Here is a 23,173-nt window from a genome sequence, read left to right as displayed (position 1 = left end):
TGTGGGAGGTGCTGACTGTCTGCATGCCTTCAAGAAGAGGCTGGACTGGTTCTTGACTGGGACATCGTATAGAAGGTAAGTGTCTTTATAAATAACACTTGGTCCAAGTGAGCTCCTGGGCTGGTATCGATCTGAGGGGGCCAGAGAGCAATTTTCCAGAGTATTTTTCCCTTATTAGATCTGTTTTTTTTCTCTGTTTTTCTTTTTGCCTCTCCCAGGAGATTACATGGCGTTTGCGGGGTCGGGGTGGGGGGAGGAGTGGAAGGAAGTGCCTAGTCATGATGCTCCAGCTATCATGGGTGTGGGGCAGGGTTGATGTGGCAGCTGGTCTTTTCCTACCTGTCAAATTGAATGTTGATATAGAGCCTCGGTTTAACTTCTCAACTGAAAGATGGCACCTCCAAGAGTGCAGCACTTCCTCAGGTAATATTTATTTCACTTTCCAACTCAGTGAGAAAACAAATCTGTATATCTGCAATATCATTTTTGATAATGAAAGGGCAGGAGCTATCTCTATTATTATTCTTTTGCAATCTATAGAATCATGTAAATTGTGCAGGAAATATATTCTCTAAAACTAAATATAACAAAATATAACATTCACTCTAAACTGACCATAGTGAAGCAAATACAAATGGTCTGATTCAGTGGACTGCCCATCCTGATTTAAAACGGAGAGCATTGTTTTTTCTGACTGGTGGCCCTGTATCATAATGAAAACCTTGATCAGTACAGATTTTAAGCACTATCCCATTAGGTCTATTACCTTAGCTAACAACACTGTATCCAGTTAGTGAACCAATCAATAATGCAATTTACAGCTTCAACTTGCCTTTTTACTTTTGCCGATAAAACCCATGAGGGAGTTTATGAAATGTTTTCTGTAAGTCAAGATAAGTAACATATATCACCTTAAATTAGTTAGGTATGACATGCTGTTCATATATCTGTAGGGGGGTGGCGTGTGCCCAGTCAGTTATGCCCCTGACTGCCTGTGAGCGGTTCGAATCGTTCTCACACCCCTGGGTTCTCGACACCGGACGTAGGTACAGGCGGCGATACAGAAAACGAGTAGACAAGTGGTTTGGATGTGAGAAAAACCAAGATTTTATTAAAACAGAAATAAAAATTACAAATAATGAGAAGTCACTATGTAGTTACAGGCTTATCAAACAAATATACTTAAATGGGAATGGGGAACACACGGCACATTGAGGGAACAACACACATTAACAAAATCCCTTAACCCTTTTCCCACCTATAGGCCTAGAAATTCAGTATAGCCACTTTTGGGGCGGTAAAGTCGGGCGGTCGCTAAAGTTAGCGCCCGCCGGAAAGTGCAGGTCAGTTCGCCGAAATTCAGTAGATTTGGCCAAGAGTTTGGGCGAGCGCTGAAACTGGCGTTGCACTCCTATCTTTAGGCGCTAAGCCGGCGGTGCGGACTGATAACGCCGAGGCCGGGCGCAGCGCAGGTGCGGTCATGTTTTGATTGACAGCAGACACCCTGACGCCGGCCAGCTCTTAAAGGGGGAAGGGTCGACTTGGTCTGCAGCCACGCCCTGGATAGTGGAGCCCTGCAGCTAGGCCTGAACACTGCTGGTGGACCCAAATAGCGCCTGAAGCCATGGAGAAGGCCCGTGAACGAGCGCAGCGCTTCTCCCAGCATGCTTTGAGGGTGCTGGTTAGGGGGTTGGAAAGGTACAAAGAGATCTTGTGCCCGGACAGTGGCAAGAAGGCTCCCAGGAGGCAGTACAGGAGAGCCTGGAGGAAAATCGCCCACAGGGTGTCAGTCAACAGCGATGTCCCCAGGACTGGTGACCAATGCCGCAAGAAGTACAACGACCTCACTCGGTTGGTCAGGGTGAGTACCCTTTCCAGTGTCCTCCTCATCCTTGCATGTGCACCTCACATTATGGGCAAAGGGACCTCAAAGGCCTAATGGCCAGCCCTCCTCCCGCAGCTATGGCACTGGCATGATCCTCAATAGCACTTTCTGCACTTAACACACTGGCCAAGCTATTCGACCATGGGAGGCAGTGCACACAACAACAGGCCACCACACTGGCCAAGCTATTCCACCATGGGAGGCAGTGCACACAACAACAGGCCACCACAATGTACTTAGAGGCCGTCCTTTCTCTTGCAGGCCAAGATGGCCCGGAATTTGAATAGCCAGAATGTCACTGGGGGAGGCCGTGCCCAGTTCCAGGAGCTCAGTGAGCTGGAGGAGAGCGTGGCTCGACTCATGCGTGGCCGGGTGACTGGCCCTGTTGCCATTGGAGATGCCGACCCTGTGCTGCGACCCAATGGTAAGGACATGACCGTTTGGACCTCTCTCGTTCCCCTAGCGCATCAGATCTACATCCTTTGCCACTGTCCGACCAATGCGCTGAATGCCACCACTCATGCCTCCCTCGCTGACGCCCTGTCCTCACTCTAAAGCTACTCTTGTGCCTTCCTGCTTTCAGCTGGTGAGGAGGAGGTCCTTGAAGCTGAGAGTGCCAGTCCCTCGGAAGAGGAGGACGACGAGGACCAACAGGAAGGCGGCACATCAGGCGAAGCCTCATCCGCGCAAGGGGATGGCAATGGAGGGGAGACGTCTTGCCTGGAGGAGAGCCAGGGGGAAGTGCTGCAGGGGGGTGTAGCTCTTGGGCCCAGTGGCGTCCAGGCACGTGGGAAGGGTCGGGCAGAACGGCGGCCTTCTCCCCAGAGGGGGCAAGTGTTGCAGGGGAGGCCAGTTCCTGGGCCCAGTGGCGTCCAGGCACGTGGGAAGGGTCGGGCAGAACGGCGGCCTTCTCCCCAGAGGGAGAGTCCGGCCTCCAGTCCGGAGACGGTCCTTGCCCAGGAGGTGCGCCTCCTAGATGAAATGTCCGCGGATTCTGAGCGCCGCCACAAGGAGTTCTTGGGGGTTGTGGGACAGTTGCCTCAGGCCATTGAGTCCCTGGCTCATAGTGTGGCCGCTTTCGGGGACTCACAGGCCAGGGGTGTCGAACAACTCGCGGCAGCACAGGCCAGGGGTGTCGACCAACTCACGGCAGCACAGGACAGGGGTGTCCAGCAACTCGCGGCTGCACAGGACAGGGGTGTCCAGCAACTCGCGGCAGCGCAGGACGCGAGTCGCGAGTTCATGAGTGGTGCCATGCAGACACTCACTGATCTGATGCGGGCACAGACCAGGGCAGTTCGGGCACTCACTTCTGCCACACTCGCTGTGTCGCGGAAGCATCGCCAGGGCACCCGCCGCCCTGCTGCAGCACAGCGGTCTGGCCTCCACCAGATTGCTGCACTTGCTGCACTGCCAGCCCGGCTGAGTGCCAGTGTCTCTGGCGACCAGCGAGCGCCTGGCATCAGCCAGCTTGCCCCCATTGCTGCAGCCGCCACTGCAACTCCCCCAGCCAAGGTGCGACGAGCTGCTGCAGAGACTGATGCTGCCCAGCCACAGCTGCAGCAGTCAGCAGCCGGCCCCTCCAGGGCCGGTCCTCGTCTAGGCCGACCCCCAAGGGCATCTGCCGTCACGCATTCTGCCCCTCAGGAGCCTTCCCCCAGCCTTGCAACACCCACAGGGCCCAGGTTGAGGCGGAGCAACAGGTCGGGCAGGGGCCGCACAAGGCTGCACAAGGACTCGCCCTCTCGGCACACCCAGTAGAGTGTGTTGGCAACGGTTTTTTTTATATGGGGGTGTTTGTGTTGTGGGGGGGGCTTATTTTGGTAAGGCCGAGGATGAAGGCCAATTGGATGGGCAAGTTTTGTTATTCCTCCCCAGGTTGTGGGAGTGAGATATTTTTGTGACTGTTTTTTGGGGGTCTTGTCTGTTTTTCTGTTTCATGTGGGAAGGGCCCTGAGTTTGTTAAATAAAGCTTTTTATTTATTCAGCTTGTCCAGGTGTCATGTTTCCAGTGGTTGTTGCGTTAAGCGGCTGAGGGCTTGCGGAGCGGCTGCATTCAGGTGCGTTCATTGCCACAAGCCATTCCCTGACAGGGGGCCTAGAAGTGTCGTTCAATAAGCCGCCGGCGGACGGCCCTTGGACCTTGTGGCTCCCTCCTGGGCTGGTACTCCTCCTCCTCCTCCTCATGGTCCTCCTGCTCGTCCTCCTGAGGTGGTGGTACAACGTGAGGTGGCAGTGCCTGAGTCCTGCGGATAGCCAGGTTGTGCAGCATGCAGCAAACAACGACGAACTGGGAGACTCTATCCGGCGAATACTGTAGAGATCCGCCGGAGCAATCCAGGCAGCGGAACCGTTGCTTGAGGACGCCAATCGTTTGCTCTATGATGTTCCTTGTGGCTTGATGGCTTTCATTGTATGTCTCCTCCGCAGGGGTCCTGGGCGCGCGGAGCGGGGTCATGAGCCATGTACACAAAGGGTAGCCCTTGTCCCCAATAAGCCATCCCCTTCGTGGAGGCTGTGCCTCGAACATGTCAGCCACAGTAGTCTGGCGCAGGATAAATGCATCGTGGCTGCTTCCTGGAAAGCGGGCATTGACAGCTAGGATGCGCTGCCTGTGGTCACACACCAGCTGTACATTGAGGGAATGGTAGCCCTTCCGGTTGCGGTAATTCTCGGCATTGTCGATAGGTGCCCGCATAGCCACATGCGTGCAGTCAATGGCGCCCTGCACCATGGGGAAGTCCGCGATCCTGCCAAATCCGACTGCACGCTGCTCCTGCCTCTCTAGGGTCATGGGGAAGGAGATGAATTGGTGTCTCCTCGCGAAAAGGGCATCGGTGACCTGCCGGATGCAGCGATGCGTGGTGAACTGGGAGATGTTCACTATGTCCCCAGCAGCGGCTTGGAAGGAGCCGCTTGCATAAAAGTTCAGAGCCACCGTGACCTTCACTTCCACCGAGAGAGACGTCCTGCACATCAGCTGTGGATGCAGATCTCTGTGAAGCAGCTGGCAGATCTCTGCAACCACCTCCCTTCTGAAGCGCAGCCTCTTAACACAATGCGCGGCAGTCATGGTGAGATAGGACACCTGCTGCCGGTATTCCCTGAGTGGGTAAGGCCTACGTTGCCGACGCCTGATGGCCCCTCTGCGTCTAGGCATGGCTGGCCCTCTCACACAGCGTCTGCGAGCCCTTCGCACATAATGCTGGAACTGAGGGTTGGAACCCCATACAGCCCCCATAATAAACTTGCAAACAGTTAAATCACAATGATTCAAATTTCCAAGCTCTGGCCAGAAGCCAAAAATACCTCTCCTATGTTGTCCCAAATCAGTAAGCTCTGTTCCTTGGTCTCTGTCCAGAAATCCAAAGCACTGAAGTCATTGCAGCAAAATGGCTGGGCTTTATAGGTCAGTGTAAGTGCCCTTTAATTAGCGCTCCCCGAGGCCCACAGGGCCTCTGTTGCGTTCCACTTCACAGTTCTTAACAGCGCCACGCCCACATTGGCCGGGCGCCACTGAATTTCCGGTTTGGGGCGCACAAACAGCGTTGCACGACGAAATGACGTCATAAGCTGCGCGCGCAGCTGAGCGGGCGCAAACACTTTGCGCCGGCGCTAAATGTCAACTGAAGTTGGGCGTAGGCGCAGATCATTCTGCGCCCGGGCGCTAAGTGCCTAGCGCTGCAAATCTACCCCTCTTATGGCGTTAGCGGCTGGCGAACGCAACTGAATTTCTAGGCCATAATACCTAACTAGATTAAGCTAAGAGGGGCCAGGAATTCATGCTCACCAAGTCAAAATCTGCTGAGTTATAACGGTTGTGAGGTTTTGGGGGTTCGCTCTTTGTACTCTCTGGAGCTTGCCGTCATCACATGGTCTCAGGGCGCGGCAAGGGTGTCGTCCCGGTAAAGTACCCCTGTGGCGGAGACCACATAGGGACAATAACACAATTCACAATGTATAGCCAATGTTGTTATATGTACCTAAACACAATTCACTATGTATAGCCAATGTTGTTATATGTACGTACTTGGTTGGGTTATCGGGGCAGGGTCCCTTTAAGAGCGTCGGTAGCGTGATGACATCATGTGTCGGTAGCGTGATGACGTCATAGCCCTGCAATGAGGCTGAGACCCTCAGTCCACATGGAGAGTGAATAAAGTAACACGCGTTTTGCCTTTGCTGTAACAAAAGTCTCAGAGCCTGTTGATTTCTAGCGACTCCAACATTGCTGACCCTGCTGCTCTTTTGGATGATTCCAAAGACCTCATCTGAAATGGCGACGAACGCCGTTTCCATCAAATTACCCGAGTTTTGGGAACGACAGGCTGCCGCTTGGTTCGCCGAGGCTCAATTTGCACTCCGGGACATCACCGCAGACGACACGAGGTACAACTATGTCGTCTCTGCTCTCGGCAGCTCCACCGCGGCCAGAGTCGTGAGCCTGCTCGAGAACCCCCTGGAGCTCAACAAATTTGAAATGCTGAAACCGCACCTCTTAGAAACTTTTGGACTCACCGAAGCTGAGCGCGCACGCCGGCTTCTCTCTCTACCCGGGCTTGGCGACTCCAAGCCCTCGGAGCTGATGGACCACATGCTGGCCCTCCTGGGCACACACAGGCCGTGCTTCCTCTTCAAGGAACTGTTCCTTCAGCAGCTGCCAGGTCAGGTATGGTCGGCTTTAGCCAACTCTTCCAGTACTGATTTCCGTGACCTGGCCAAGGAGGCCGACAAATTTTTCTCCACCGGGTAACAGTACTGCGTGGCCACGCGGAGCCCTGCCCCCACCAATACAGCCCAACGGCGGCAGCCCCCAAGCCTCTGCTTCTACCACGCGCAGTTCAGCCCCAAAGCCAGGAAGTGCCGGCCCCCGTGCAGTTTCCCCGCATCGAAACAAATGAAAGACCACTCGTCGGCTGCTATGGCTGTCGGCCGTTCAGGCAGTTTGTTATTTATTACGGACACCGACTCCGGACGTCGTTTTCTTTGCGACACGGGTGCCCAGGTGAGCATCCTGCCCGCGTCAACCATAGACATGCAAGAGGGGAACCACGGCCCCGTCCTCAAAGCCACCAACGGCAGTTCCATCCGCACCTTCGGGAAACGGAGCATGGCGCTTTGTTTTGGCGGGCAGCGGTTCACCTGGGACTTTGTCATGGCAAAAGTGTCCACCCCCTTCTCGGCGCTGACTTCCTCTGCACCAATGGCCTTTTGGTGGATGTCAAGAACCGACGTCTCATCAACGCTGAGACTTTCAGCTCGCTCCCGTGTTCCCTCAGCGGGTCCAGCATGACGAAGTTGTCCAGCACACTCTCGGCCTCCAACGAGTTTTCCCGCCTCCTCGCCGAGTTCCCGGACCTCACGAAACCCACGTTCTCATCCGCCGCCACCAAACACGGGGTAGAACACCACATCTCGACCACCGGTCTGCCCGTCTATGCCCGCGCTCGGCGCCTCGACCCGGGAAAACTCGCCATCGCTAAAGCCGAGTTCAACACCATGGAGCGCCTCGGCATCATCCGCCGGTCGAACAGTCCATGGGCCTTGCCCCTCCACATCGCTCCGAAACCAGGCGGTGGGTGATGCCCGTGCGGCAATTACCAGCGCCTCAACGATGCTACGACCCCCGACTGCTACCCGATTCCACACATCCAGGACTTTTCCGCCCGCCTGGCCAGGAACGTGGTATTCTCGAAAGTGGACCTCATCTGGGGTTACCACCAGGTCCCTGTCCGGCCGCAGGACATCCCGAAAACTGCGGTGATCACCCCGTTCGGGCTGTTCGAATTCCTCTGCATGCCATTCGGCCTGAAAAACGCCACCCAGGCGTTTCAATGCCTAATGGACACCGTGTTACGGGACCTGACATTCCTGTTTGTATATCTGGATGACATCCTCATCGCCAGCGCCTCCAGGACGGAGCATGTGTCGCACCTTCGGACTCTCTTCCAACGCCTCAGCCAGCACGGCCTAATCGTCAACCCCGCCAAGTGTCAGTTCGGGCTGTCCTCAATCGACTTTCTCGGGCACCGCATCACGAAGGACAGGGCGGTGCCACTGCCATCAAAAGTGGAGGCCGCGATGGACTTCCCGCAACCCCTCACCATGAAGGCCCTGCAGGAGTTTTTGGGCATGGTGAACTTTTACCATCGCTTCGTCCCCCGAGCAGCCCAGCTTATGCGGCCCCTTTACGAGGCCCTCAAAGGCAAGCCCGACAAGCTCGCCGTCGACTGGTCCAAGGAGATGGCCAATTCTTTCACGGACACGAAAAGGGCCCTGGCTAACGCGACCATGCTGGCGCATCCGTTACCTGATGCGCCTATCACTCTCACCACCGACGCCTTGGACTATGCAGTCGGCGCCGTCCACAAACAGTGGGTCAACGGCACCTGGCAGCCGCTCGCCTCCTTCAGCCGGCAGCTCCGCCCCAACGAGCGGAAGTACAGCACCTTCGATCGCGAGCTTCTCGGCCTCTACCTCGCCGTCCGCCACTTCCGTTTCCTACTGGAGGCTCGCCCGTTCACAGCGTTCGTGGACCACAAACCGTTGACCTTCGCCATGGCCAAAGTTTCCGAGCCGTGGTCGGCCCGTCAGCAACGCCAGCTGGCCTTTATCTCAGAGTTCACAACGGACATCCAGCATGTGGCTGAGAAAGACAACCCCGTCACCGACTGTCTCTCCCGAGCCGTCGCCAGCGCCGTACACCTCGGCATCGACTACACCCACATGGCGGCCGACCAGGCCTCCGAGCCGGACGTCCAGGCCTACAGGACGGCGGTCACGGGCCTTCAACTAGCGGACATCGCATTAGACGATGCCGGCACCACACTCCTGTGCGACGTCTCCGTTGGGCAGCCACGTCCCGTCGTGCCCGACGGGTGGAGACGGCAAGTTTTTGACGCCGTCCATCATCTTTCCCACCCGGGCAGGAAGCCATCACAGAAGCTGGTGGCAGCTAAGTTCGTCTGGCACGGGCTCAGGAAAGACGTTCGCGACTGGGTCAGCACCTGCGTGGTATGCCAACGCTCGAAAGTGCATCGCCATACTAAGGCCCCGTTGGCGCCTTTCGCGGTGCCCGAGAGGCAGTTCGACCATGTTAACGTGGACCTGGTGGGGCTCCTGCCGCCCTCCCGCGGGTTCACCCACCTCCTCACAATGGTCAACAGAACCACCCGATGGCCGGAAGCCATCCCGCTGTCTTCAACGACGTCCGCCGATGTGGCTCGGGTGTTCATCAGCACTTGGGTCGCCCGGTTCAGCGCCCCATCTGACATTTCCTCTGACCGGGGGCCCCAGTTCACGTCGGAGCCCTGGAACGCTGTCGCCCGAGGCCTCGGGTTGAGACTCCACCGCACCACAGCATACCACCCTTAGGCTAACGGACTGTGCGAACGGTTTCATTGCTCCATGAAGGCCAGCCTCCGGGACGACAGTTGGATCGACAGACTCCCGTGGGTCATGCTGGGACTCAGGACCACCCCCAAGGAGGACCTCCAGTCCTCATCCGCCAAGCTCATCTACGGACAGCCGCTGCGGGTTCCCGGGGATTTCGTCCCCAACGCAACGGAACCTTGGTCCGCAGCCCGTCAGTGGTCCGACCTTCTGGACAACGCCAAGGTTTTTGCGCCGGTGTCCACGTCGCAGCATGGCCTCCCGCAGTCCCACGTTCTGCTCGACCTTTGTGCGGCGGAGTACGTTTTTGTCCGCCACGACGCCCACCGGGGACCTCTTCAGCCACCCTACGATGGACCATTTCACGTCCTGGAAACCGGGGACAAGACCTTCGTAGTGGATGTCGGCGGTAAGCCGGACTGCATTTCCGTGGACCGTCTTAAGCCGGCCCACCTGGATCTGGACCAACCCGTTGAGTTGGCACAGCCCCCGAGGCGGGGCCGACCTCCGGTTTCTGCACCCTCAGCCCACCACCGAGCGCCCGAGGTCCCTCCGATGAACCCCCCAGTCCCCGCCCCGGAATTGAGGAGCCGTTCCGACCATGTGATCCGGCCCCCCCAACGACTGACATTGCCAGTGCTAGTGAATTCTGGGGGGACGTATGTGGCGTAGACCACATAGGGACAATAACACAATTCACAATGTATTGCCAATGTTGTTATATGTACGTACTTGGTTGGGTTATCGGGGCAGGGTCCCTTTAAGAGCGTCGGTAGCGTGATGACATCATGTGTCGGTAGCGTGATGATGTCATAGCCCTGCAACGAGGCTGAGACCCTCAGTCCTCATGGAGAGTGAATAAAGTAACACGCGTTTTGCCTTTGCTGCAACAAAATTCTCAGAACCTGTTGATTTCTAGCGACTCCAACACCCCGAGATTAAAGTCTTTGCTTGGGTACTTTACCTCGCAGGGATGATGGTTCTTCTTCATCAGGTGGCGGTTGAATGTTGCATGAAGATAGTCGTCGGTCGGCTGGATTGAAGGCCCGATTATTCGAAGCGTTCTTCAATCTTCTTCAAAATCATCTCGTCTTACCCAAATCATCTCGTCTGATTTCATCTCATCTCATCTCGTCTTGTCACCAGGCCTGGCCTGGCCTGGTCTGCCCGCGTTCGCCTGGTGCTGTGCCGGCGTCCCTGATGGATTTGGGGAAGCCACGGGCAGTGGCTAGGTAGCAAGCGCAGGAGGAAGAGAGAGCGAGCGCAAGCAACGTGGCTACCAATGGGCCTATAATTATACTCCCATTGAAAACCCTTATCTGCGTGCCAAATCAGGTCAGTCTATTGTCCAACTTTTGGCGGGCTGTTTTAAATGATTATACTGTGGTGGTACCACTGGTTGTCCCTTACATTGAGACACATAATTCCCTTTAACTTACCTTACTGTATGTTTAACTTACCTTTTGGGGCCGTTGCCCTTTTAACTTACCTGTTGGGGCCATTGCCCCTTTAAGATGCACCCTAGCGCGCTGACGTCACGTCACGTACGACGTGATGTGCGTGCACCGGCACAGCCCGGCCTAGCGTCTTCGGCCTCAACGGCCAGCCGACGGGAGCGACGCGATCTTCCGCTCCCGTGGCAAGCACCGGCACAGCCCAGCCTAGCGTCTTCGGCCTCAACGGCCAGCCGACGGGAGCGACGCGATCTTCCGCTCCCGCGGCAAGCACCGGCACAGCCCGGCCTCCCGACTTCAGCCTCAACGGCCAGCGACGCAATGACGCGCATCACGTGACGCCCTAAGCGCGGGAAACGCAAACAACGTGATGACGTCTCAACACAAACGCGATGACATCATCACGCTCCCCACAGGACTGCGAACTCAGTCCTCGTGGAGTCCCCGCTGGGACAAGACCTACACCACGGTGCTCCTACAGTCAGCCATCTTACCTGCTATCTTATCTGCTGTAATTAGCCTGTTCCTGTAAATAAACAACTTATTTATAGTTCGTCGAAGTCAAACTCTCTTATTTAGTGGCGATCTACATGAACCGCTACATTGGTGACCCAACGACGTGAGTCCAATGTAGCGGTTCATGTAGATCGCCACTAAATAAGAGAGTTTGACTTCGACGAACTATAAATAAGTTGTTTATTTACAGGAACAGGCTAATTACAGCAGGTAAGATAGCAGGTAAGATGGCTGACTGTAGGAGCACCGTGGTGTAGGTCTTGTCCCAGCGGGGACTCCACAAGGACTGAGTTCGCAGTCCTGTGGGGAGCGTGATGACGTCATCGCGTTTGTGTTGTGACGTCATCACGTTCTTTGCATTTCCCGCGCTTAGGGCGTCATGTGATGCGCGTCGTTGCGTCGCTGGCCGTTGAGGCCGAAGTCGGGAGGCCGGGCTGTGCCGGTGCTTGCCGCGGGAGAAGAAGATCGCGTCGCTCCCGTCGGCTGGCCATTGAGGCCGAAGACGCTAGGCTGGGCTGTGCCGGTGCTTGCCACGGGAGCGGAAGATCGCGTCGCTCCCGTCGGCTGGCCGTTGAGGCCGAAGACGCTAGGCTGGGCTGTGCCGGCGCACGCACATCACGTCGTACGTGACGTGACGTCAGCGCGCTAGGGCGCGTCTTAAAGGGGCAATGGCCCCAACAGGTAAGTTAAAAGGGCAATGGCCCCAAAAGGTAAGTTAAACATACAGTAAGGTAAGTTAAAGGGAATTATGTGTCTCAATGTAAGGGACAACCAGTGGTGCCGCTACAATACCAATCTAAGTTAACTGGCTTTTGATGGCCGTTTATCGCACCTAATGGCCCCGATGTCCGGGTTGTATTGTCATTAATGCATTTTAATCGGCCTGCCCAGCCTTGGTGGCTCCCTTGAGCTGTTTCCAATTATTTATGTGGGCAAACTAATGGCCTTACGCTTAGGCCTAACTGGGCTGATCTGTTTCGATCTGACGCAATGCATATTCAATGTTTGCCTAGCTGTCTGGCTTTTCAAACACAAAGGCCTAGAAATTCAGCTGTTTGCGCCAGCCGTTAGCGCCAGATTTCCGGCGCTAGCCACTTAGCGCCCGGGCACCGCCGGATCTGTGCCTACGCCGAAATTCAGGTGGGATTTAGCGCCGGCGCAAAGTGTTAGCGCCCGCTCAGCTGCGCGCGCATCTTATGATGTCATTTCGTCGTGCAACGCCGTTTGTGCGCCCCAAACTGGAAATTCAGTGGCGCCCGGCCGATGTGGGCGTGGCGCTGCTAAGAACTGTGAAATGGAACTCAACAGAGGCCCTGTGGGATTCGGGGAGCGCTAATTAAAGGGCACATCCACTCACCCATAAAAGCCAGCCATTTCGCTGCAATGACTTTACTGCTTTGGATTTCTGCACAGAGAGCAAGGCACAGAGATTACTGATTTCGGACACCATAGGAGAGGTATTTTTGGCTTCTAGCCAGTGCTTTGACATTTGCATCCTTGTGATTTTGCTGTTTGGAACTTTGTAATGGGGGCTGCATGGGGGGCCAACCCTCAGTTGCTACATTTTGTGCGAAGGGCTCGCAGACGCTTTGAGAGAGGGCCAGGCATGCCTAGACGCAGAGGGGCCATTAGGCGTCGCCAATGTAGGCCTTACCCAGTCAGGCAATACCGGGAGCAGGTCTCATATCTCACCATGACTGCGGCGCATTGTGTTAAGAGGCTGCGCTTCAGAAGGGAGGTGGTTGGAGAGATCTGCCAGCTGCTTCACGCAGATTTGCAGCCACAGCTCATGTCCAGGACGTCTCTCTCGGTGGAAGTGAAGGTCACGGTGGCTCTCAGCGTTTATGCAAGCGGCTCCTTCCAAGCCGCTGCTGGGGACATTGCGAACATCTCCCAGTTCACCGCGCATCGCTGCATCCGACAGGTCACCGAAGCACTTTTCGCGAGGAGGCACCAATTCATCTCCTTCCCCATGACCCAACACAAGCAGGAGCAGCGTGCAGTCAGATTTGCCAGGATCGCGGCCTTCCCCATGGTGCAGGGCACCATTGACTGCACGCATGTGGCTATGCGGGCACCTATCCACAATGCCGAGCAATACCGCAACCGGAAGGGCTACCATTCCCTAAATGTGCAGCGCATCCTAGCTGTCAATGCCCGCTTCCCAGGAAGCAGCCACGATGCCTTTATCCTGCGCCAGACTACTGTGGCTGACATGTTCCAGGCACAGCCGCCACCAAGGGGATGGCTTATCGGGGACAAGGGCTACCCTTTGTGCACATGGCTCATGACCCCGCTCCGCGCGCCCAGGACCCCAGCGGAGCTGGCATACAACGAAAGCCATCAAGCCACAAGGAACCTAATAGAGCAAACGATAGGCGTCCTCAAGCAACGGTTCCGTTGCCTGGATCGTTCGGGCGGGTCTCTTCAGTATTCGCCGGATAGAGTCTCCCAGTTCGTCGTGGTGTGCTGCATGCTCCACAACCTGGCTATCCGCAGGACTCAGGCACTGCCACCTGACATTGCCCCACCACCTCAGGAGGACGAGCAGGAGGACCCTGAGGAGGAGGAGCACCAGGCCAGGAGGGAGCGACAAGGTCTAAGGGCCGTCCGCCGGGGGCTTATTGCTCGACACTTCTAGGCCCCCTGTCAGGGAATGGCCTGGGCCACTGAACGCAGCTGAAGGCAGCCGCTCCGCAAGCCCTCAGCCGGTTAACCCAACAACCACTTGAAACATGACACCTGCACATGGTGAATAAATAAACATCTTTATTTCAAAAACTCAGGGCCCTTCCCACATGGAAGAGCAAAACAGAGAAGACCCCCAAAAAACAGTCACAAACTTCTGTCACTCCCAAAACCTGGGGAGGACTAACAAAACATCAACATCCAAATGGCCTTCCTCACTGGCCTAACAAAAACAAGCCCCCCCCACAACACAAACACCCCCATAAAACCAAACAACATAATGCCCCCCAGAACAGAAGCCCCCGCATCACCCAAACCCTCGCTCACCACACTCTATTCGGTGTGGCGAGAGGGCGAGTCCGTCGACAGCCGTCTTTTGCTCCGGCCCGTCCTGCTGCTGCGCCTCAAGCTGGGCCGTGAGGCTGTGGCGAGGCTGGGGGAAGGATCTTCAGGTCGACAAGGCGTCTCGCCAGATGCCCTTGGGGGTCAGCCTACACGAGGGGGGGCCCGGGAGGGGCTGGCTGGTGGCTGCTGCAGCTGTGGGTGGCCCTCTTCACTGCCTGCAGCAGCTCCTTGCACCCTGGCTGGGGGAGTGGCAGGCTCGCCTGCACCAATGCGGACAAGGTGGGTGATGCCAGGCGCGCGCTGCTCGCCAGACACACGTGCACTCGGGCGGCCTGGCCGGGGAGCAAGCGCGCCAAACTGTTGGTCGCCAGACCGGTGTGCGGCAGCAGGGCGGCGGCTGGCCTGGCGACGCCTCCGCGCCAGTGCGAGGGTGGCAGAAGTCAGTGCCCCAACTGCGCCGGCATGTGCCCGCATCTGCAGTGCCATTGTCTGCCCAGCACCTCTCAGCTGGCGACTGGCGTGCTGCGCTGCCTCGAGTTGTTGCACCCCCCTCTCATGCGCTGCCACAAGGAGGTCCACCCCCCTGGCGTGCGCTGCTGCGATTTGCTCCAGTCCCCTGGCCTGGGATTGGCCGAAAGCCACCACACTTTGTGCGAGGCTTTCGATGGCGTGAGGCATCTGTGCCACCACCTCCATGAATTCGACGTGCCGCCGCTCCGACGCCGCCGAAATCTCGTCCAGGAGGCGCACCTCCTGGGCGACGTCCGAGTCCGGACTGGAGGGCGCCTCCCCCCTCTGGGCAGAAGGCTGGCGTGCCGCCGGAGCCTTGCCGCGTGCGGCCACGCCACTGGGAGCAGGTTCTGCCCTCCCCTCCACCGCCTCCCCCCTCTGGGCAGAAGGCTGGCGTGCCGCCGGAGCCTTGCCGCGTGCGTCCATGCCACTGGGACCAGGTTCGGGGCTCCCCTCCCCCGCCGCCCCCTGGCTCTCCGGCACGCCAGACGTCTCCCCTTCATTGCCATCTCCTGGAGCGGAGGAGGGTTCCCCCGAGGTGGCGCCTTCCTGCTGCTCCTCGACGTCCTCCTCCTCCGAGGGCCTGGCTGTGTGGGCTTCAGGGAGCACCTCCTCCTCACCAGCTGAAAGCAGGAAGGCACAAGTGTAGCTTTAGAGTGAGGACAGGCCGACAGCGAGGGAGGCCGCACTGGTGCATTATGCGCATTTTTCGGCCAGTGGGGAAGGATGTAGATCTGATGCGCGAGGGCAAGGAGAGAGGTGCACCCGGTCCTGTCCTTACCAGTGGGTTCCAGTATAGGGTCTGCGTCGCCGAGCGCCACAGGCCCAGTCACCAGGTGACGCAGGAGTCGGGCCACCCTCTCTTCCAGAACCGTTAGCTCCTGGTAATCGCGAGGGCCTCCACCAGTGACACGCAGGCTCCTGGCGTTCCTCGCCAGCTTGGCCTGCAAGAGAAAGGAGGGCATCTAAGTACAGTGTGGTGCCCCGTTGGTGTGTGTGAGTCCTCCCATGGTGGAATAGCTTGGACAGTGTGGTGCCCTGTTGCTGTGTGTGAGGCCTCCCATGGTGGAATAGCTTGGACAGTGTGGTGCCCTGTTGCTGTGTGTGAGGCCTCCCATGGTGGAATAGCTTGGACAGTGTGGTGCCCTGTTGCTGTGTGTGAGGCCTCCCATGGTGGAAAACTTGGACAGTGTGGTGCCCTGTTGCTGTGTGTGAGGCCTCCCATGGTGGAATAGCTTGGACAGTGTGATAAGTGCAGAAAGAGCTATTGATTAACATGCAAGTGCCATTGCAGCGGGAGGAGGGCTGGGCATTAGACCTTTGATGTCCCTTTGGCCCTAATGGGAGGTGCACATGCAAGGATGAGGGGGACACTGGAAAGGGTACTCACCTTGACCAGCCGACATAGGTCATTGTATTTCTTGCGGCACTGGTCCGCACTCCTGGGAACATCGGAGTTGGAGGAGACCCTCCGGGCAATTTTGGTCCAGGCCTCCCTGAACTTGCTCCTGAGAGCCTTCCTGCCACTAGCCGGGCACACGACCCGTCTTCTCTTGCGTACCCCATGAAGGAGCACACCCAGCGCATGGTCAGAGAACCGCTGGGCTCTTTCACGAGCCCTCTCCATTACCTCCAGGCGTTGATTTGGGACACAACCAGTGCTGAGGCCTAGTTGCAGGGCTACAGCATGCAGGGCGTGGCTGCAGTCAAAGTTGACCCTTCCCCCTTTAAGAGCTGGCCGGCGTCAGGGTGTCTGCTGACACTCAGCACATGATCGCACCTGCGCTGCGCCCGGAATCGGCGTTATCAGGCCGCATCGCCGGATTAGCGCCTGAACACAGGGTTCCAACGCCTATTGCAGCGCTCGGCCAAAAAGTTGGCCAAATCTACTGAATTTCGGCGAGGTCGCCTGCACTTTCCGGCGGCCGCTAAATTTGCCGAGCGCCCGACTTTAGCGCCGCAAGAGCGTCCGAACTGAATTTCTGGGCCCAGGTCCTTTTCACAGAAATGCATTTTAAGTTTCAATTTCCCAAAGCTGCCTGTTTGTGCTACAGAGTCCAAGCTTTTAAAATCTTACAGGCTTTTGGTCACGCGGTGCGGACGCCATTTTTTGGGTACCCTTTTTAAATTGTCCATACAGGGTCCCGTTTATTAATAACCTTGGGGGAATGTGGGAATTTTGAGAACCTTACATATCCATGTCGGTTGAATTTATTGCAAACTCACTCATTGCTTCCTTTATAATAGTAAGAAGTCACACAACACCAGGTTATAGTCTAACAGTTTTATTTGAAATCACAAGCTTTCAGAGCGCTGCTCCTTCATCAGGTGAAGTGGAGAGATGCATAAAGTCACAGCTTCTATAGTCAGAGAATAATGCCAGATGATTACAGGTAATCTTTCTAACTGCCATTTATCACACCTCGGCAGAGAGATAATCACAGCAATCAAAGGTGTGAATGGTGTCCAAACAGGAAAGTCAGAAAAACATTACATCAAAGAACAATGAGGTGGGGTCACAAGGGGTCAAATGTTGCAGATGCTGGGGTCTGTATGAAAAACAAAAAACAGACAAAAAACATTTTTTTTGCTGGAAATCACAGCAGGTCCGGCCGCATCTGTGTAGAGAGAACAAGCCAACGATGACTCGAGTCTGGTGGGGTTACATGTAGCGTGACATGAACCCAAGATCCCGGTTGAGGCCATCCTCATGAGTGCGGAACTTGGCTATCAGTTTCTGCTCTACGATTTTGCATTGTCGTGTGTCTCGAAGGCCGCCTTGGAGAATGCTTACCCGAAGATCGGAGGCTGAATGTCCTTGACTGCTGAAGTGTTCCCCGACTGGGAGGGAACACTCCTGCCTGGTGATTGTTGCGCGGTGTCCATTCATCCATTGTCGCAGTACCTGCATGGTCTCGCCGATGTACCATGCTCCGGGGCATCCTTTCCTGCAATGTATGAGGTAGACAACGTTGGCTGAGTCACATGAGTATGTACCATGTACCTGGTGGGTGGTGTCCTCACGTGTGATGATGGTATCTGTGTTGATGATCTGGCATGTCTTGCAGAGGTTGCCGTGGCAGGGTTGTGGTCGCTGTTCTCCTGAAAGCTGGGTAATTTGCTGCAAACGATGGTCTGTTTGAGGTTAGGTGGCTGTTTGAAGGTGAGTAGTGGAGGCGTGGGGATGGCCTTAGCGAGGTGTTCGTCGTCATCGATGACATGTTGAAGGCTGCGAAGAACATGGCGTAGTTTCTCCACTCCGGGGAAGTACTGGATGACGAAGGGTACTCTGTTGGTTGTGTCCCATGTTTGTCTTCTGAGGAGGTCTATGCGATTTTTTGCTGTGGCCCATCGGAACTGTTGATCGACGAGTCGAGTGTCATATCCCGTTCTTACGAGGGCATCTTTCAGCGTCTGTAGGTGTCCATCGCGTTCCTCCTCGTCTGAGCAGATCCTGTGTATTCGCAGGGCTTGTCCATAGGGGATGGCTTCTTTAATGTGGTTAGGGTGGAAGCTGGAGAAGTGGAGCATCCTGAGGTTGTCCGTGGGCTTGCGGTAGAGTGAAGTGCTGAGGTGTCCGTCTTTGATGGAGATTCGTGTGTCCAAGAATGAAACCGATTCTGAGGAGTAGTCCATGGTGAGTTTGATGGTGGGATGAAACTTGTTGATGTTATCGTGTAGTCTTTTCAGTGATTCTTCGCCGTGGGTCCATAGGAAGAAAATGTCGTCGATGTATCTGGTGTATAGCGTTGGTTGGAGGTCTTGTGCAGCGAAGAAGTCTTGTTCAAACTTGTGCATGAAGATGTTGGCGTATTGGGGTGCGAATTTGGTCCCCATGGCTGTTCCGTGTGTTTGGGTAAAGAACAGGTTGTCGAAGGTGAAGACATTGTGGTCAAGGATGAAGCGGATGAGTTGTAGGATGGCGTCTGGAGATTGGCTGTTGTTGGTGTTGAGTACTGAGGCTGTCGCAGCGATGCCGTCATCGTGGGGGATACTGGTGTAGAGTGCCGAGACACCCATCGTGGCGAGGAGTGTAACCCCACCAGACTCGAGTCGTCGTTGGCTTGTTCGCTCTACACAGTTGCGGCCGGACCTGCCGTGATTTCCAGCAAAAATAATGTTTTTTTGTCTGTTTTTTGTTTTTCATACAGACCCCAGCATCTGCAACATTTGACCCCTTGTGATTATTGATGCCATGTTACCGAAAAGTTAAAAACTTTTTGGATGCCTTACTCTTTTTGCGAATTTTCACCTTAGCTCCAGGAAGGAATGTGCTCTGTTTCTGTGTTACATTATGTAAAGACATTTCTTTCCCGGTGCTTTGCAGATTCTGGCCAACAATGAGAAAGTGTAACAGATATAGTTAAATTTATCCCTCAAACATGCATGTTTTACTCCCCTTCCTTTCGTGAAATTAAATCACCTCATAGGCCTCTGTTAATATTGCTCTTGATTTCACCACTAGGACAAATGAGAAAATGGCCTAGAATGGCACATCCATTGATTTTTGCTTGACCTCACTGATTACCTTTGCCTGATGCCAAGCTCATGATTGAAAACTTGTAGTATAGAGAATCACAGAATTTAACTCACAACCTACTACTCTACTGCAAAATGGTTTGGAGTATAAAGCTACTAAACCACCTAGAATGTTTTAGTGTAATGATGGCGCTTACATCCAAATAATAGATTTGGCTGCCTTTTCTTCCTACAGAAACTCATATCTATAAGACTGTTACTGTTGTACAACAATCTTGTAGATATGAGATTGTGCAGGAAGAAAGGAAATCTTGTTACCTTCATCTGCAGAAAATAACACAATGGAACAAACATCAAGAGCTCAAAGGCCTTCATCTTATTCATAATATATTTTTCAGAGAACGTAATTGCATTTTGGCTAGTATTAAAAATATGGCTGTCGACCAATAACTGCTATAAGCCCACTGACTCCCACAGCTACCTTGGCTACACTTCCTCCCACCCCGCTTCCTGTAAGGATTTTATTTCATTCTCCCAGTTTCTCTGTCTCCGTCCCATCTGTTCTGATGGTGCCACATTCCACACTAGTACTTCCAATATGTCTTCCTTTCTCCTCAACCAAGGATTCCCCTCCACCGTGGTTGAAAAGGCCTACGACTGTGTCTGGCCCATTACCTGCACTTCTGCTCTCAACCCTTCCCCTCTCTCCCAGAACCACGATAGGGGTCCCCTTGTTTTCACCTTCCACTCCACCAGCCTCCACATTTAATAGATTATCCTCCACCATTTCTGCCATCTCCAGCATGATCCCACCACCAAACACATCTTCCCCTCCCCTCACCTTTCAACATTGCGAAAGGACCGTTCTCTCCACGACACCCTGATCCACTCTTCAATCACCCCCAATGCCCCCTCCGCTTCCCACAGCACTTCCCATGCAAGCACAGGAGATGCAACACCTGCCCTTTTACCTCCTCCCTTCCAGGGCCCCAAACACTCCTTCCAGGTGAAACAGCGATTTACTTGTACTTCTTTCAATTTAGTATACTGTATTTGCTGCTCACGATGTGGTCTCCTCTACATTGGGGAGACCAAATGCAGATTGGGTGATTGCTTTGCGGAACACCTCTGTTCAGTCCGCAAGCGTGACCCTAAGCTTCCGGTTGCCTGTCTTTTTAATTCTTCACCCAACTCCCATTCTGACCTCTCTGTCCTTGGCCTTCTACACTGTTCTAATGAAGCTCAACAGAAGCTCAAGGAACAGCACCTCATCTTTTGCTGAGTCACTTTACAGCCTTCCAGACTCAACATTGACTTCAACAATTTCAGATCATAACCACTGCTCCTATTTTTTCAGACAGCAGTTGTTGGTAATGATTCTGCTATTGCCATTTACACCTCCTCTAGACACATCTTTTGTTTCCTTACTTGTTCCATTACCATCCCCTTTTGCCTTGCATTAACATCCCTTTTGTCATTCAATCACTCCTGCCTTCCACCCTATCACAGACCTTCCCTTTTGCTCTTGCCTCCCCTCCTCCTTTCCCTTCCTCTGTACTTGCTTAAAACCTGTTACATCTCTAACTTTTTTCAGTTCTGATGAAAGGTTACGGGGAAAAAGCAAGGGAGTGGGACTAGATGAAGTGCTCTTGCAGAGAGCCTGCATGGGCTCGATGGGCTGAATGGCCTCCTTCTGTAGTGTAACCATTCTATGATTCTAGGTCATCGACCTGAAACATTAACTTTATTTCTCTCTCCACAGATGCTGCCTGGCCTGCTGAGTATTTCCAGCATGTTCTGTTTTTAATAAAAATATGGCAATAGTTTTAATTAACTAAAGAACAATTGTTATTGATTCTCAGGATGTGGTATCGCTGGCAAGGCCAGCATTTATTGCCCATCCTAGTTGCCCTGAGAAAGTGGTGGTTGGCCTTCTTGTTGAAATGGTGCAGTCTCTGTGGTGTTCAGGATGTCATAAAGCACTTTAAAACCAATGGACTACTTGTTAATGTGCAGTCACTGTTGTTATCACCTGGGCCCTACTCTCTGGAATCCTTCACTAAACCTTTCTGCCTCTCCATTTACTTTCCTCTAAAATTCTTCTCAAAACAGGGGAGAAATTCCCCTGAGGGCTGTTTGGGTCGTTAAGTGGAAAATGTTTAGAAAGTTAGCGCCAGGCACTAACCTTTTCAAACATTTGTTAAATTCCCTCTTTTTGCTCCAAGAGGGAAGTAGAGCGCTAAATCAAGCACGCCGCTGGCCTCTTGGAGCTTAAGAGGCGGGGAATGTCCCGATGCGGGACGATGTACTCAGCAGCGCCACAAGTGGCCACACTGCCGCGTTGCAGGGGCTCTTCCCTGCATCAAAGGGAAGGGAACCACGCTGCAAGCTCTGAAGGTTTCATTGTAGATTTCTGGGCCACCAGGGAGTGGGAGTGCCGCACGATCAGCCTGGCACTCAAGCAGAGTGCCGAGCTGAGCAATCGCGGCATGGACGTCACGACCAGTGGCCGAAATTTTTTTAAATCGGCATTTTTTTTCTTGGCAGGCCGCTAACCGCGACTTTAAGTTGCGCCCCATGACCACCACCCCTCCCCTGCAGCAGTCGGTAACATCGCCCGGCGCTGCTGCGGGGCGCTAGGGGGAATTTTTCTACCAAGGCGCTGAGCCCGGAGATCATGACGTCATCTCCGGGCGCAGAAGATGGGGCGATACCCGGCAGCACCGCCGCTAACCTCGTGGGAGGCGCGGTTACCATCTCGGGGGTGGGAAGCCATTTCCGCCCCATTAGAGCCTCCCACCGGAGGTGCAAATGAGGGGAATTTCACCTCCTATCTCTTCACCCAAACATGTGTACCCCTCCTAACCTCGCCCTTTATGGCTTGCCATCTGCTCTTCGTACTCCTATCTATGAAATACTGTGGTACTTTTGTTAGTGTGTATCAACTCATCCTTTGATTTTCCAGTTTCCAGTTTTAAAATGTCAGTGGCAATAAGAGCAACTGCAAGTCAGTTCCAGCTCTGTATCAGTACTGTTTAAGGACCTCTCTCCTATCAGACACTTATCTTGAGCACAAGATACATGTCTCAGTTCTTTTTTGTCATGAGCAGTTTTTACCTTTCCGCATATCACACAGAAACCCCACAGTGCAGATAGAGGCCATTTCGGCCCATCGAGCCTGCACCGACACATATCCCACCCGATCCCCGTAACCCCTACACCAACACATATCCCACCCTATCCCTGTAACCCCACGTATTTAATCCCCCTAACACTAAGGGTCAATTTATCATAGCCAATCAACCTAACCCGCACATCTTTGGACTGATAAGTGTAAAGCAGCATGTTCAAAACTTTAAATTTGTTGTCAATGAGAAGTATTCCACCTTAGTCATTTCAGTACATGTTGATCTCAAGTTTGTTTGCAAGATCATCAGAGGACCAACTAGTTGAAACATTTGCAAGTGTTCAACAGAAGAGAAAGTTGTGATATTAAAAAGAGCTCTCAGACAAATAAAATTTCACTCCAATCCAGGGAATAGCTGGAAGCTATAGGGTCCCATGCAGGTTGTCTAGAAAATTTAAAATTTAAAATGGGGCTTGCTTTTGAAAAACACCAACTGCAATAGTTCATGATTGAAGTGGTACAAGAAGAAAGAAGGAATGCAATGAAGATCAGCTGGCACCAGAGCCAGATTACCTGCACCTACAGTTGCAGGCCCTGGCACACCTAACTGGCAGTGACCTAACTGGCAGTGACCAAAGACCTCTGCAGGCTCCATTTCAGCGCAAAAGCAGTTGCAGAGCTGTGCCATTTACAGTCAGGATAAGTCTAGCCAACAAGCACCATAGGGATGGCAATATATGTCCAAGGGGAATTGGGAGGTGATGATGTTCCCATGAC

Source organism: Somniosus microcephalus, chromosome 8 (assembly GCF_052327205.1).
Source record: "Somniosus microcephalus isolate GS21.2 chromosome 8, FLI_Smic_1.0, whole genome shotgun sequence".
Classification (NCBI taxonomy): Eukaryota; Metazoa; Chordata; class Chondrichthyes; order Squaliformes; family Somniosidae; genus Somniosus; species Somniosus microcephalus.
Note: the sequence above shows the minus strand (reverse complement) of the source record.